The sequence below is a fragment of the Pholcus phalangioides genome, unplaced genomic scaffold, assembly GCF_987345545.1.
Source record: "Pholcus phalangioides strain wild (caught in Gottingen) unplaced genomic scaffold, Ppha-v1.0 ptg000012l_1, whole genome shotgun sequence".
Classification (NCBI taxonomy): Eukaryota; Metazoa; Arthropoda; class Arachnida; order Araneae; family Pholcidae; genus Pholcus; species Pholcus phalangioides.
The window spans coordinates 4,884,693-4,901,035 of NW_028301605.1; positions in this window are offsets into that span (position 1 = coordinate 4,884,693).

Below are 16,343 nucleotides of genomic sequence, written 5' to 3' on the forward strand. Positions count from 1 at the left end.
CCACGTTCATATCACTTATGTTACCATATAAGGCGATTCACCTTGTGATATACGAATTCTGCCTCCCTTAATCCATTCTATTGTTTTTCTTGGCAACTCATTCCTCAAATTTGCGGCCCTGCTATAAGCCCCAGCCCCCCCCTCTTCGTTATGAATGCGCTGCTGTTTCAGTCCTATAACTATATAGATCAATTTGATGCTGAGTGAGCCATGATTCATGGATGAGAATGTCTCTTTTCCATCGATGCTTACGATGGAGTCAAGGAAGGTTTCATATGGGATCCTGAGCAAGGAAACATTCATCTTTGCTTCTTTATCGAAATCATATTTTTGAAATGAGTTAAACAGTAAAAACACTTTCTCGGAGAATCCTAAAAATACTTTCTTTATGCCCATTCGTTACTGCCTGCACCAGAGGCATCAAAGAGAGGATAAAATAAAACCGGCTGACGGTGTACGTGTGTGTGGGTTTTTCATTTTTATTTATATATACACGCTTATTTCCCGCGTCGACCATTTTTCTGGAGACGTTGTCTGAAGTAAAGTGAAGCGGGAAAACGCGATGGTGTTGTTTTTTTTTCCCCCTCTCCTGTCCTGACAGTTTTTCCTCCTCTCGTGAATGAAGACAAATATCAGGTGATTCCCAAGTAACATCGAACTGCAAACTTACATGTTTGGCCTACTCCCTTGCCTTTGAAAAATCACCTGAGCATTTATCTCTCCACTCTCGAAAGTAGACGGATAAAACGCGAGAAAACTCGGGATTTCTTTTTTTCTCCCCCTTTATACGGGACTCTGGTTGTTCTTCCTCAGGTCATAAATTGTGACTAGAAATACTTTCTATCGATCATTAGTGTTACCTGAAGGAAGTTACACACCAGAAGTCACGTCAGAATAGTGTGCAGCGCTCAACCTCCATCTTAGCCAACATTCATACATGCTCAACCCGTGAGATGGAGCCAAATGTGTGCATCGAGGTTGTCTGATGTGGGCCGCGACCTCAGAAGTGGTTCTTTTTTTTTATTTAAGTGTATGTCACATTTCCAGATCACTTAAGTTTCCGCGCTCACAAATCGCTTGAGTGACCAGCGGCATATTTACTGATTACCAGAGTGAACCGCGGCGCAGTTAGTACCTAAGCATCCCACGGCGCCCATAGTGCGTCGAAATTCATTAGGAATTTTTTTAGTATGTCCTGGTATTTGCCTTATTCGTTGACGAATTTTTTGAGCATTATTAGCATTATTAGGCTATTTTTTAGCATTATTAGACTATTTTTTTAGCATTATTAGGCAGTCATCTGCACTTCCGTAAGAAATGATTTTACTTGCGTCCTTGTGTTTTAGACACTAATTTCTAAATTCATGCATATTACTGAAATAATATTTCTTTTTTTTTAGAAAAAATTGTGTATTATTATATTTTTGAAATTTATTGTAGAAAAGCTACAATGCAATAGAGAAAATTAATGCAATAAAATATCGGTTAATTTATGTTTACATTATTTTGTCCACCATAATAATATTTAATATACCTTTAGTCTGTTTTAGCCTAAATATCGTAGCTCTTAGTTACTTTTCCCTTTTTCCCATTAATTAGAAATGACTTTTTAAATGCCTATTTTACTCATTTTTAAGGCCTTTCCCCCGGCTATTTCGACTATTTTTAGTGCCTGAAATTCCGGGCTCTAACAATCACAAATGGGCTAGAAATACATGACTCAAATAAGGGTGCACTTTCCCGATCTTTAACATAAAAGTTGCTCGCGCCTACAGAAAAAAGGTTTAAGTCTCTTGTTTCAGACCATATTGAATATTACAGCCTCGGGTTCATTATTAAACATGCGAATTTCGATCACGAAAGGAAGAAACCCTGTCGCTACTCAGTTCATCAATAGATAATAATCAGAGGCATAAAATATGTATTATTTAATCAACGGACTGAAGGAAAGCGAGTTGGTCTTGTTTCTAGCTCCTCTGGAGTTTTTGTTTTTTACCTATCTACCTACTTCCTTCGTGCTTGTATGTATTTATTCCTTGACAAGCTTTTGACAAGACAATTTGCAGTCGTGGTTGAATATAATCAAGACAAAGACAAGTGAAGGAACAACGTTGCAGATGCAATTTCCGTGCGGAGACTGGCATGTAACCAAAGATAATGGTAATAATTACGGTTTTTTTTTTTTTTTTTGTTTCTGCTGTGAGATGTCATCATCCACGGGAGCTGTTCCCCCCCCAGCCGTATTCATTTCCCCCTGGAGTTTCTTTATGTTGAATGATTTTTCCTTTCCAGACGTACAAAAAGAGAATCCCAGACAGCCAACGAAATGAGGTAATTCTCAACAAAAATATTATAGACGGAATATTCCGTAGGAACAGAGAAAAATATTTTTTGATGAATTTAGTCACTGTTTCTCTAGGGGGAAAATGTTAATAGTGAATTAGAGTGTTCAAGAATTACGTCAGCATCGATTGGGGGGGGGGGTTCCGATTTGCTCACATTTGAGGGAGGGGGTTGTATGGGTGTATGGATAATGCTTACGTCATCAACCACCCTTTATGGAAAATATGAAATATTCTTAATGGATTTTACTCGATGCGCTGCGCCAAGAACGAGAAAAACCTTCCCATAGTTTGTGGGCACTTGAAGTAACATTCCCCCCTATTGATAAGTGCACTATAGAGCCACTTTAGTGATCTCTAAATGTTTCGCGGATCCAATTGATCTGGAAATGTGTCCGGGCCGCTTAAGTGCTCTGGAATTGTGCCACGCATCACTTAAGTGATCCGTAATTATATGCCGCGGATTACTTAAATAATCTGAGAATGTGCTGCGGGTAACTTGAGTGATATTAAACCGCACTGGGGGCCACTTGAGTGCTCTAAAACTACGTCACATGTCACTCAAGGGATCTCTAAATGTGTCACGGATCGTTTAAATATTCTGGAATTGTACCACGGGACACTTGCCCGATCTGTAAATGTGCCGCTTAAGTTCATTTTTACAAAATTAGGTTTGAGGTGGGCAGGCCGCATCAGATAACTCCCAGGGCTATATTTGGTCCGCGGGCCTTTATGTGATTTATCATTATATGCCTCAGAGGGTTTGGTCGGAATAAATTTATTAAAGATGAATTTTGGGTTCATAGCCTTCAAATAATATTGAAATCAACAGAAATTGATTATAGTAACATATAAAGGTATTTCCTTCCGAAATTTCAATTAGGGGGCACGAGTCCCCTATGGTTCCCCCCGTGTACGTCTCTGATCCCACCAATATGCGTTAGGATTCAGAGAGGCAGAGCTGATGACGAAATTTTGCTGACACAAGGGGGGTCAGAATTTTGCTGACACAAGGGGGGGGTCAGAATTTTGCTGACAAGGGGAGAAGGGAGTCAAAAATGACTAAAAATTTGCTCACGTAATACTTGAACGGGCCCTATAAAGAAAAAGGAATTTACTAACCACTGATGGTTTTTGACAATTATATTAATCACTAGTCTAGACCAGTGTTCTTCGAACCTTTTCTACTTGCGAACCGGTGAAATTAAGTTTAAAATTTTCCGACCGACAAATAAATCGGGAAAGTAATTTGCGAATCTACCAAAATAGAGAAATGTGTATAATGGGAGGAAAATAGCCTAACCGTCTGACTTATAATCCAGTCAGTCTGCTTAATCGGATATCAACGATTCCAGCGCACAATATCCGATTATGCGGGAAACGATTCAATTGCAATTTTACGAAGTAAGCATAGTTTATGCATTAAAAACTGATGAAAGATCGATATTAATAAAGTTTCTCCTGTAAATCCGACATGAAAAATGCAATGCAAATCATATTTAATTACAATGATCAGAATACAGTCAAACCTAGTTAGGGCGTCACCCGGTTAACACGTCACTCCGCTTACCGGGTCACTTTTTGGAAGTCCCAATTGTCCTCAGGCAGGAATTGGCACAGCTACGGCTTACTCCGTTTAACGAGTCACTCGGCTTACTAAGTCATATTTTTTCTCTCCCAAGAGTGAATGACTCATTAACGAGGTTTGACTGTACTTAAGGCCGGGATTACACCATAAAAGTTTTATAAAACTTTTACTTTTCATTACGAAAGTTAGCGCCCTATATTGGCTGAACAGAGAACAAAAATGAAATAATTAAAAATTTGTATTGAACACAACTTGAATACTTGGAGTGCAGTACCTGCACTCAAACGCATTTATCTGAATCCTATTATGGAAAATGTAATTTTCTGTCAGAATATTATTATCTAATATTTATGAAATTCATAAAAGAATAACGTAGGAATAGATTATCGAATGAAATTTAACTGTTTGATAAACTAAGCCATGCACCCCCTATAAGCTTCACAAAAATTCTAGAAATTTCCAAAAAGAAAATAATTATAATTAAATGAAACATTTATTTTCTTTATAAGAAATACATTTTGCATAACCAAGAAAAATCAACTGCCGCATAAAGAATTCAAATCGCTTCTATTTCTGAATGGAATTTCATTCACATTTCGGGGAGGGCTATCAAATTTGTACTTGTGACTCGAATTCCTGAAAGCTTATGGATTGCGATTCTGAATATATTTAGGATTCAGTTGGTGTATCATATTTTTTTCTGTTCTGACGATGGTGGTACGTCAGACGTTTTGAATGATCGTGGAATGTTCCCAACTAAATGTATATTCACATAAGAGATTGGCCCCCCCTACGTGAACAAACGACACCAAGTATAAAACAAAATAGCTGAAGTTTTCAGATAGTTTAACCAATGAAGAAAAAAATCTTTTTCGCCTGATTCCAATGACGAATATTATTACTATTCATGGAAATTTCCAATTCATGGCTCGTTGGGGACATGTAACATTGTATAAATACCTGCTGATTTGTTGCTTCAAAATTTAGAAGCCAGGTGGCAGTACTTTTCGAATTTTCCAACGTCGAAAAGGTGGCCTCCCTTTTTAAAAAAGTTCCTCTCTAGAGAAAAGGCAGACCTTTTCAAAATGGTACTTTAAGGTAAAGCTTACAGATGCTCACTTACAGTGGCTTTGCTTTGAAAATTCACCGCCTGCGGTTTGCTTCCCCCCCCCCTCTTTTTTTTCTTCTATTCTGTCCCCCTTTCCCACGCCAAACTCGGTTCCGAACGCAGTCTTGGCTATACCAAATCAAAGAGATGCAACGCAAGCTCCTTTGATGAATCGTCGGTGGATCCTCTCAAGTTTGACGTTCGTCTAGTTGCTTGGCTTGCAATGAAATCTTTTGGTGCGTATGCAGACACACCTTTATAAAAAACGAAACTCGAGGGAGTACTTTTCAAACACGAAACACCTGTAACTCCCCGTCGTCATAAACGAGTTTGGGTACCGAATAATCACAGGTGCACGGGGAGGGGGGCTCCCCAAGCAAAGTGAAAATTATAAGGAAAAGAAACCATATTTATTTGAAAAAATAAAAATATCGAAAGAAAACATCTTTTATTTCGTAATTTATCCAATTTATGTAAATTTAAATGGTTTTTGAAGGGCGATAACTCCAATTTTCTGTCTATCGCGCATGCGCTGTTTGAAACAAAGAATTCGTGGAAAATACCAAAAATTTAGCGGAAAATTCCAAAGTTTTCCAGGAAATTTTTCGAATCGGGTCTCCGGAAGGTATAAATAGGAGCGTCTCGGACCGGCATTCGGGTTTGTAAGTCCCTCCAGATGATAGGAGGCTTAACCCAGGCTGAGGGGAGCTGCTCTCGCCAACCCTATAAAGACTGGGTCTTAGTTGCTCCGCGCACAAATGGCGGATCATATGGAGCAACTGACCTTGGTCTCCAACAAAAAAAAACCCCTATAAAGACCGGACCTTAGTTCCTCTGGCCAATGGCGAACCCGTCTTGGTCTCCAGCGTTAGAAAACGGACAGAAACCACCACAAACCGGATGATGTGCGGCTCCCAACGATGGGGCTAGTTGACCGGGTGCTGGATAAATCCCAACTTTTTTTTCGGTTTACATTATAAATTTACCATAAAGGAGCATGTTTGAAATCTTCCCCTGGCGCCAAGGGCATAGCGAGGGGGGGGGGAACTTGGGGGTCTGCCCTCCCCCCGAAATGTGAGAAAATGACCAGAAAAAGATGGCCAACAACAATGCGTTTCCGACATGTATATATGCCTTTAAAATGGTTTGTCACACCTTTAATTCTGTCATTATACCAGTTTATGCCTTTATAACGGTTTGTAACTTTTCCAATCCTCTCAGTAATTGAAGAAAACCCGGGAAGAGTGCCGGGTATTTCTGCTAGCCTATATACAGGGTATCCTGTAAGTGCTAATGCGGCCTTTATTTCATCAACCGCCCATTGTAGAGGTATAGGTTCAATTTAAAAAATGCTTAAAAGGCGTTTGAATAGTATTCGTTGCACAAGCTGGACATATGACGTCACTAACAACAGAGAACAACAACTACGACGACAAAATTGGGAATAAAAATGTTTAACGCCAGCTGATGAACTCAATGTTTGCTTCAAATCATCAACACTCTGGCACGAAGTTAAAAAATTATCATTATCCACTAACATGCGAGTTCAACTGAAAAATGACTCAGCACTGCTATCATTTTCACGTCAGTTGATCAAACTTGGCAATGGAAGAATTCCCGTAGAGGCCCAAGCACTGGACTCATTACGTTCCCAAATGGATTTTGCCAGTTGTTAAACTCAGTTCAAGAACTTGCAGATAAAGTCTTCCCAGACATTGAACAAAATCACCGAAACCATGAGTGGCTTTGTGAGAGAGCGATTCTGTCATCGAAAAATTCGATTCTATCAAGATCAACGAAAAAATCCTAAAAATTATTCCGGGAGACTCCACATCTTACAAATCGGTTGACACTGTCACAGACACAGCGCAGACAGTTCTGTATCCTGCAGAATTTCTGAACTCTTTGGATATTCCGGGTGTGCCACCACACAACTTGACCCTCAAAGTCGGAGCACCTAAAATGATTTTAAGAAATTTGGAGATACCGATACTCTGCAATGGCAACAGACTCTGCGTGAAGAAATTGCACAATTGCATCATTGAAGCAACGATTCTAAGTGGATGTGCCAAAGAAGAAGACGTCTTCATTCAACGTATCCCAATTATCACTGAAGAAATGTCATTCACTTTCAAGCGATTACAGTTCCCGATTGATTTAACTTTCGCCATGACAATCAACAAAGCTCAAGGCCAGTCGTTAGTAATGGCAGGTATCAACCTACTTGAGCCCTGTATTTCTCACGGACAGCTTTTCGTTGCCTGTTCGCGTGTTGGTAATCTCAAAAATTTGTACATCTACACACCAGATGGAAAAACAAAAAATATTGTGTATCCACAAGCGATTGCTTCAAGTTTTTAATTAAACTATTTAAAAATAAAAGTAATTTTTTCTTACTTGATGCAGAAATGTTTTTGATTAAGAATTAATAAGCTATATATACGTATATAAATTTTTTACGGGGCGGGCAACGTCGCCGGGTATCAGCTAGTAAATCATATATATGTAAGCATTTTCTTTTCGTGAGAATCTTCCTTATGCAATGCTAAAATAAATGTGATTTTCTAACTTTTGTTAACCTTAGCGACCCTTGGTATAACATTTTTTTTGTTGGTGTATTTTGTCATTCCTTGCCATTTTCACCTCTTCCCCCCTTTTCAGGTATCCATCACCACAGGTGACATTATGGACACCGACTCAATTTTCCTTATTCTTACTTTAACCTGTTTTTCACCGCAAATGTGGTTCGCGGACTCTGGAGGTTCCTTAAGTCGATGTTAACGGGCGCACTAAACGCGTTCCAGAAAGAACAAAGCAGAATTTAGGGTTAAAATTCTTCAAGTGGCTATGTTATACTCCAGTGAGTCCTTGTTTTTCATGCTGTTTGACCAAGGGTGCCTGAGTAAGCACTGTTTGAAAAAATACTACCCTAGATAAAAGTAAAAAATAGCTGATTGCATCAGCGGATGAATTTGATCGGAAAAGTACATGTCCCGGGATACAAGGATTGCAGCGAAGCAGTACGCATTTACTTTCATGAAATTTTTTAATGAATTATTAATAGAAAATCACAAAGTTTTTCATGGAAAAATTCACGCATTTCGTCACGTGATACAAAAACAACTTCATCTAATTTATTATGGCATGGGTTGTTATAGTTCTACAAGAAATCAAAAATTTAATGTATATTTCAGAAATAATGACGTCTTAACAATGGTAACCTCCTAATAACATCCATATTTACTCGGTCCCGTCATTGGGAGGTTTTCACTGTATTTATATAGATCAGTGTGATATGATATAGTGTTGCATCTATTCTAGAGTGGCATCAAGCATATTGATTAGACTTGGATTCTTGTCCCCTCCCCTATATTGGCCCTAACAGAGCAACGGTAGACATCTCACTCACATGACCTGTACACATAACGTTTCCCACGGGTTGAGTTCCGCGAGGTTTTAAACATATCAACTGTGTGAATATTGATCAGTGAATGGTCTTGTTTCCGACAGTGGTGTAGGAGGCATCGTTGCATAGATATAGTACATAGTAGTGAATGTTGGTTCATCCGTCTCGTGTTACGATCAGTCATTTCGACCGGAATTATTACCATTTGCATGATGCCGTGAGTTGGATCCATAGACACACATCGCATCGACCTCAATCTTTGCATTTCATTAATATCCACCTATATTTCATAACTGGGCCTTAGACTGAGATTCGACAATGGAAGAGGAATTGGAAAACAAGAAAATGTATCATTGAAAATCTTATTTCTAAAGAGAATTTTCTAGTATTCAGAATATAATCCATGTAATAATCCAATTTCTGAGGGGACTTTTTCCAGTAGGTAGAACAGAGAGAATGAAGTTGATAATATATTTTTTTTTACCGTATTCAAAATACAATCAAGGAAATAATGGATTCCTAGACAAGAACAAGGAAATAACATTGAAAAGTCGAATTCCTCCGGTGAGATATTGTTCTAGAGTTCAGAAAGTAAAATATAGGTAATAATCGAATTTCTAGAGACGTTTTTTTTTTCTAGTATTCAGAATACAACCAAGGTGATAATAGAATTTCTGAGGAGAACATTTTCCTTTTACTCAGAATGAAATGTGAGAATCTAATTTCTAACGAGAACTTTTATTAGTGGCCAGATTACCAGCCAAGACGGAACCAGGTATCCAACTCAAGACAACTCTAAACATTCTTTGGTACTTTAGGAGAGTATCTTATCGACCTGGGCTACCGCATCCTGATCGAATGTCCAGACTTTTTCTAGAAAGATCCAGAATACAATCAACACACAAAAGCGATCATCTAGTGATAACTTTTCTCTAGTATGTGTACTATCCAAAATACAATCAAGGTAATAATCGAATTTCTGAGGAGAACTTTTTCTATTAGCCAGAAGGAATGAGCTCAGAATAGCATGTGTGAATATAATTTCCAACGAGGACTTTTTCTAGTGTACCAGAAATGTATTGATCGAATAACTTTTTTTAGTAGCCCGAATGTAATCAAAATAGTGATTGAATTACCAGACAACTTTTCCTAGATCCTGAAATACAATCGCCACTATAATCGAATTTCTAGACATAGCCTTTCCCTGCTATATATTTGTGTACTATCCAAACTACAATAGAAGTAATGATCGAATTTGTGAGGAGGACTTTTTCTAGTAGATTTAATAGAATAAAGCCAATAATAAAATTTCGAAAAAAGATTGTTTTTCAGTATTCAAAATACAGCGAAACCTGTCTTCAACGGAATTGCAAGGGACCGAGATTTTTCCCCGTTGAACACAGGTTACCGCTTAATAAAGGTTCAATTGATATAATGTGTAAAATTATGTAAATCTCGTGTGTGATTGAAATAAAATAAAAATAAATTAGTTGGAGATAAAGTAAATAATTTGAAAAAATATAAATAATTAGTCCATAATTACTAAATACTGTATTTAGGTTTTGACAGCATCTGTATAAAATTCCAATTTACATTGTTTCTCTTCTACAATAACGACATTTTACGTTCTTTTAAACTTCTTCAAAAAATTTCAATTGGGTGTCAGTGTCTGTCTCGTGTCAGGTTTAGTTTGTACATTATCGTCTATGTTTATGTAATCCTCAGCATCAGGGCCGTAACTAAGAATTTTGTGAGGGAAACACACACACAGCAACATGATTTCGCCGCCTCTAATACTGTAAAATTCTATGATTTTGGTGTTTTTGTTCCCACTTACAATTTGCCACCCTCTAAATTTTGCCGCCAGGACAGTCACCTCCTTTTTGCCTCTCTCTAATTAATTCCGGCCCTGCTCAGCCTTGCGATCATGGAATCAACACAGGTTGCAAATAATTTTGTAAGTCTTGCATATCATTTGTAAATTCAACTTTGCTGATTTCTCCCGTAGAATAGCCTGCTACATTTTGTTACTGTGTTGTTACAGTTTGTTACTTTGTTAGTAACTGCTTTATTACACACACATGGCTTATCAAATCCACAGCATCAAGTACAGAAAGGTTTTTGCTAATCGAAGGGAGGAGGATGTAGAACACACATTTGCAAACAAAGATTGTGTAAAAATTTCGGTGAAGAATGTATGATCCTTTGTTCGCCAAACACTCACACTGTTTGCGTGAAATTTTCCGTTAAAGGATACAATTTTCCTCCCCCTTTCTGCGTTTGAAAGGTTCCGTTTTATCCAGGTTTTTACTGTACAATCAAGGAGATAATCAATTTCTGGAGAGGAACAAGGAAATATCATTGAAAAATTGATCTCAATCGGAGGGTAATAATCGAATTTCTAGAGACAATTGTTTTTGAGATGATCCCCCTCCCCTCCAACTAAGCCAAAAGGAGCATCCTATGTTATACGTATATAAATTCTACAAATACGTTCCATCGCCTAATTCAATCGCGATTCAATCCATATCGATAAAAATTAAGATCGAATGTAATTTGGTTGTAATAAAATGGGAAGTACAAGGGACTCTCGACTATCCAACGTGCGAATATGTAGTCTCTAATATCAAGCATATAGTTCAAAACTCGTACATAATAATTCTCCTTGATTCCAAAACTGCATATAAACCGGTTTTGGGGTGTGACCACATTAAATCTCGACTATTAAAATCTCCCTCGCTGTGCTAGCTACACCTCAAAACCGGTTTTCGCACGGGTTAAGCCGGGTTTTTCCTAGAAAATTTTTCTACGGTCCGTGCAGCGTAAAATCGCTGATTGTTCAAAAAAAACCTGAATTTCAGGTTTTTAACCAAACAGCGTTTTCACGCTGCACAGGGCGCTGAAATTCTACTCCTAGGAAAATAGAAAAACCCGGCTTTTTCACGCTGCACGCACTGTAGAAACCTGCTTCTAGGAAAACCTGACTTTAGAGTGTAAATGCTGGGACATCGCGTCGCGGGAGAATGGCTAAAAGGAAGAAGCGGTCATCTATCAAGAACTTTCTCTGAAAACTGAAAACTGAGTTTCGACTCTTTCATATTAGGCCTACCTTTTGCGTAAGATCTCGAACTAAGCCTACGTTTCACGTTAACGTTTTGTTTTTTTTAAAAGAGTATGTATATTCATACCGTACAGTGTACATGATTTTATGTTTCCTGCAATCAAGTTAGATTGGATTATTACATTTTTATTCTTGGATCATTTATTCTGTATTACATTTTTAAAACGTACAGTTAGTTCATAATATAACAAGCATTTATTAAATACTCGCCTGGATTTAGAAGGAAGAAAATATGAATAAGAGTGGGTTTTGGTATAAAAAGGGTGTTTTTGATGGTATGGGGTGTGTGGGTAGGAAGTGATAATTTTTAGACCTCCGGCCTAACCGGCTTTTCTGTCATCCGGCCTACCTTTCACCACGTTAGATCGGATAGTCCAGAGTCTAACGTAGCCGTTTGGGGGGGGGGGAGAATGAAGAAAATTAGTTAGATTTCACGAAAATTGGCTTACGGTTTTGTATGATTTAAAATGTTATCAACCTTACTATCAGCCATACACAGCCTTCATTATTCATTCTACTTGAGAAACCTCAGTAATATTCATTCTAAGGCATTTATAACGGTGAGAAAAATAGCACTCTTTGTGAGCTCACAATTTCTACGGTTTTTCACCAATTTTCTAAACTCACCAGGAAGAATCACTCCGATTTTTTTTTAAAAAGTATCTTTCGTCGACCACATTCTTCTTAGAAAAACCCCTGTTTCCCCCGTAGTTATCTTGCAAGATGTAGCAGGATGTACGATCACCAGTCACACAACACACATACACGATCACGAGTATGTACGTGAGCACTTGTAGTTTGTTCTTATTTTATGAGCTCCGGAACACAAGAGGAAAAAAGGGATTCATTCCAAGTATCTTTTCAAGGAGCCATCGATAGAAGAGAAAACAACGAGAGAGACTGACATTCATACATATGTATACACTACATATACTGCAGTACAATGAAAGTCTTCCGAGAGAGAGTCGGACACACACGCAGCAATAAAAATGACATTTTCATGTGTTTTATGGGGCCATTGTATTGCCGTTGACGTCCTTAAATCGACTTTATGGCCCTCCCCCCTTTTCGAATGGAAAAGGAAAAAATTAAATTTCAAGGTAAACACTTGCTTTTCAGAAGAAACCTGGATGAGCTTTCCCAAAGAAATGTCACGAAAGGTATATTAGCTGAATCAGATATGGTATATTTCATTAAAAATGGAATGAATGAAATTTCATTAAAAATGGAATGAATGGATGGATATACGATTGCAAACACACATAGTTATACTCTTTAGACATGACTAGTAATAATTTTTGGCTATATTGGGATGTAATTCCTATTAATAGCCCCTGGAGAAATTTCGGGGAATATTACAATTACAAGATATGATTAAGGAATATATGCTCAACCCATGGCCAGCAGGACGTATGTGGCCCTCGGCGTCTTCCAATGTGGCCCGTGACCAAAATACCTAATTTAATGAACAATCACCCAATTTTGGAAAAATAAACTTAGAGGCACATTTAGAGATCACTCAGAAGACTCGCAACATATTTACGGATCGCTTGAGTGACCCGCGACCAAGTTTCAGATCACAACAAGTGGCCCGCGACACATTTCTCACGCCAATTAAGGGCCGTATTTACCAACAAGGTTTAAACTATAGTCACAATTTTTTGATGAGAGATCGACATGGAGATTGGTTAAATTCAGGTTTTTAACCAATCTATGTTGATCTCTTATCCAAAAATTGTGACTACAGTTTAAACCATGTTGGTAAATACGGCCCTAAGTGAATCATTGCATATTTATACATCCCTTCAGTGACACGCGGCACAGGTCCAGAGCTACTGCTTAAGTCACACAACAGAATTTTTGTTTATCGTCCAAAAAGTCCCATCGAAAATATGGCAAAATATGAATTTGAAATACTTTTACCCAAAAACGTCCCCAAAACTTCTTATTCTCCGATATCATCAAAATTTTATTCAGCACAGCGTGGTTTCTTCACACGGACATCTAGGTTATGTGCCTAGCCAGCACCACCTAGAGATAGAAGGCCTCCGCAGTCTGCTTGTGACCTATGGGCTCACCTGGCCACGGCCCGGGGGCTCAGAAAAACGAGAAGTAGTTGAATTTTTCGAGAATTTTCCAGGTAGGGACTCAGAAAAATCACTTAACAAGGGGGGCGCCAATGATGCTTTTAAGACGGCCCTGGATATAATCCGAGAAATTCACGGGGAAAAAAAATTCCCTGTATGTTTTTTGAATGAATTAATGTTTTTTCATGAAAAAAAAATTAGAATAAAATTTAGATCGTTTTTTCCCACATCGAAAATAAGAGATTTTAGGAAAATATATCAATGACGATACGCAATTAACACTGAATTATATATATCAACACAACACTAAACAAACACCACAAATATATACAAATGAAATGCCCGGCAAACCTTCAGGTCGTGGGGGGGGGAGGGACATGGGGGACTTTAAATATTTCATTTCGGGGGCTCTTGTTTCATCTTATTGGTTTTTTTTTTTAATTGTAAAATTTGATACGGCGGAAGCCCAAGATAAATCGCCTGGGGCCCGACTAAAAATTTGCGTATTGGGTCCCGGCTACTCTATATACGGGCCATGGATTTTATTCGTTGATAAAATGAATACCAATGAAAATTTTACGTGGTCCTCACACGGGAGAAGTTCGGCAGGCCTCCAGGTCAAGACGCCTCCAATGGTTGGGAGTTGATAAATAGAGATAAATTCAGTCTGTGCCTTCCCCCACCCACTAAAAATCTGCGCATTTTGTACCGGCTACTCTATGGATTTCATTTGTATTCATTCTACCAACGAATGAAGTTCTTTTCGTGGCCCTCACAAGGGTGAAGTGTTGCATGGCTCCGGTGGAAGCCCCCCCCCCCCCATGGAGATGTTGACAGGTTTCCTTTCAGCTTCAGCCGGAGTTTGATGGATCTCATTGGTTTTTGTTCCTTCAGCAGTAAAAGTTTCCAATTATATATATATACTAGGGGGGCTCTGCCCCCCTGCCGCCTTTGGCGGCCAACCCCTCCCCCCCCCCACTTCTCTCCCGGACATATCTTGTTTATTTCGTCCCACTTCATCAGCGTACTATGGAAAAGGGGAAAGGGACGTGTGAAAGCACCAGCCTGCTGAAGAAGCGAATTTTAATGAAAATAATAATAAAGCAACAAAAAACAAATGAGATTCATCAAGTATCCCCAGAAAACTTCCCCATGGGGGTCCCCAGATTCAATTCGCTGAATTTCAGTGGGGCCCCACACTGGATATATCTTGGGCTACCGATGTGTTGCAAATTTTACAATGTTAAACCACAAAAATCAATGAGATACATTCAGGGGCACCGAATTACAACCTGCCAACATTTCCATGAAGCCCTGACCTGCAAGCTTGTCGGACACGCCCCCCGCGAGAATTTTTCATTTTTATCAATTTTACAACGAATAAAATCCAGGGCCCCACATCCAGTAGCGGGGACACAATACGCAGATTTTTAGTGGGGCCCCAGACTGGCTATATCTCGGGTTTCGGCTGTGGCAAATTCTACAACAGTAAAGAATGAGATTCATCCAGGGCCCCCAAAATCAAACCTGTAAACATGGGCCCCCCGACTTGGAAGCTTGTCGGTCATCCCCCGGTGCGAGTGCCATGAAAAATTTTCATTTGTATTCGTTTTACCAACGAATAAAATCCAGGGCCCCAAAATGAAACCTGTAAACATGGGGCCCCCGACTTGGAAGCTTGTCGGTCATCCCCCGGTGCGAGTGCCATGAAAAATTTTCATTTGTATTCGTTTTAACAACGAATAAAATCCAGGGCCCCAAAATGAAACCTGTAAACATGGGGCCCCCGACTTAGAAGCTTGTCGGTCATCCCCCGGTGCGAGTGCCATAAAAAATTTTCATTTGTAAACGTTTTACGAACGAATAAAATCCAGGGCCCCCAAACAATTACCCGGGACACCAATTCGCATACTTTTGGTGGGGCCCCAGACTGGCTATATCTCGGGTTTCGGCTGTGGCAAATTCTACAACAGAAAAGAATGAGATTCATTCAGGGCCCCCAAAATGAAACCTGTTAACATGGGGGCCCCGACTTGGAAGCTTGTCGGCCATCCCCCGGAGCGAGTGCCATGAAAAATTTCCATTTGTATTCGTTTTACCAACGAATAAAATCCAGGGCCCCCAACCAATTACCCGGGACACCAATTCGCATACTTTTGGTGGGGCCCCAGACTGGTTTTATCTCGGTCTTCCGCTGTTGCGAATTCTACAACAGAAAAGAATGAGATTCGTCCAGGGCCCCAAAATGAAACCTGTAAACATGGGGCCCCCGACTTGGAAGCTTGTCGGTCATCCCCCGGAGCGAGTGCCATGAAAAATTTTCATTTGTATTTGTTTTACCAACGAATAAAATCCAGGGCCCCCAACCAATTACCCGGGACACCAATTCGCATACTTTTGGTGGGGCCCCAGACTGGCTTTACCTCGGGCTTCGGCTGTTGCAAATTCTACAACAGAAAAGAATGAGATTCATCCAGGGCCCCCAAAACGAAACCTGTAAACATAGGGCCCCCGACTTGGAAGCTTGTCGGTCATCCCCCGGAGCGAGTGCCATGAAAAATTTTCATTTGTATTCGTTTTACCAACGAATAAAATCCAGGGCCCCCAAAATGAAACCTGTAAACATAGGGCCCCCGACTTGGAAGCTTGTCGGTCATCCCCCGGAGCGAGTGCCATGAAAAATTTTCATTT